The sequence below is a fragment of the Eimeria mitis genome, genomic scaffold (assembly GCF_000499745.2).
Source record: "Eimeria mitis Houghton genomic scaffold, Emh_scaff1314, whole genome shotgun sequence".
Classification (NCBI taxonomy): Eukaryota; Apicomplexa; class Conoidasida; order Eucoccidiorida; family Eimeriidae; genus Eimeria; species Eimeria mitis.
Window position 1 is genome coordinate 5,531 of NW_013568730.1, and position 214 is coordinate 5,744.

The 214-nt window shown below is 15.0% G+C and overlaps 1 protein-coding gene across 1 annotated transcript in view; it reads left to right on the plus strand.

Annotated features, from left to right (window-relative positions):
• Nucleotides 1–214, plus strand: part of EMH_0034430 (centrosomal protein, putative) — a gene marked incomplete at both ends in the record, with an annotated part of 11,073 nt that overhangs the window by 4,402 nt on the left and 6,457 nt on the right. The window lies entirely within an intron of this gene.

The window sequence follows — 214 nt, forward strand, 5'->3', positions numbered from 1 at the left end:
ATATAAATATAATAAATTAATATATCATTATAAAGCTAATAAATAAATAAACACAAATATAAATAAATATAATTTATTTATTTATGTTTATTTATTTTATTTATTTATTTATTTATTTTTAGTGCTTCTCTCTCACCGATGTAAATTTGCTCATACTATGGGGGAACTGAGGTGTATATATACATTTATATAATTTTTTTTTTTTTTTTTTTTT